Genomic DNA, 823 nt, shown 5'->3' on the forward strand with positions numbered 1-823 from the left:
TGATTAACTCCATAATTCGCCAAAGTATCCACTTTCATCATCAAATCTTGAAGTTGAGCAGGTATAGCAGTAGCTATATCCACTTCCAGAATTCCTACTACCTTGCCTTGCAACATTTTTTGCGTAGGATTTTAGTATTCATTAGCTGCCATGAGCTCAATCAACTCATACGCTTTATTATAGCTTTTGACCCATAAGGCTCCACCAGATGTTACATCGAGCATAGGTCTATACTGAGCGCCTAAACCATTGTAGAAACAGTTTATAATTATTCAGTCAGGCATTTCATGGTGTGGGAACTTCATTAGCATCTCTTTATATCGATCCAAAGCCTCACACAGAGATTCACCAATTTGTTGAGCAAACTGAGTAAGAGCATTCCTGATTGCAGCAGTCTTCGCCAGAGGAAAGAATTTAGTGAGAAACTTTTGAGCAAGATCCTCCCATTTGGTGATAGACCCTGGTGGTAAAGAATGTAACCAATACTTTGTTTTATCCCTCAGAGAGAATGGGAAGAGTCACAGCTTGATAGCATCTTCAGTCACCCTATTGAACTTGAAAGTGTCACAGATCTCGATGAAATCCTTGATAAACATGTTGGGGTCTTCTGTAGGAGAACCCCCAAGCTGAACTGCTATATCATCTGAATCATGCTCGACTTGATCTCAAAAGTGTTAGCCGAGATGGTTGGTCTGATGATGCTTGACTGAATATCATTGATCTTAGGCTGGGAATAGTCCATCAAAGCCTTAGGATTTTTTGCTTGATCTCCCATCACTAGTAAAGATGGTTCCTCGATTTTCTTTTCTTCTTCTTCTTCTAC

General features: G+C 40.2%; 1 non-coding gene across 1 annotated transcript; it reads left to right on the forward strand.

Moving 5' to 3' along the window:
* Window positions 1-282: 282 nt before the first annotated feature.
* On the forward strand, window positions 283-389 carry LOC141687570 (small nucleolar RNA R71). Its single transcript, XR_012561064.1, has one exon. It is a non-coding gene; the product is annotated as a small nucleolar RNA R71 (small nucleolar RNA).
* The last annotated feature ends 434 nt before the right edge of the window (window positions 390-823 follow it).

The sequence above is a fragment of the Apium graveolens genome, chromosome 9 (assembly GCF_009905375.1).
Source record: "Apium graveolens cultivar Ventura chromosome 9, ASM990537v1, whole genome shotgun sequence".
Taxonomy (NCBI): Eukaryota; Viridiplantae; Streptophyta; class Magnoliopsida; order Apiales; family Apiaceae; genus Apium; species Apium graveolens.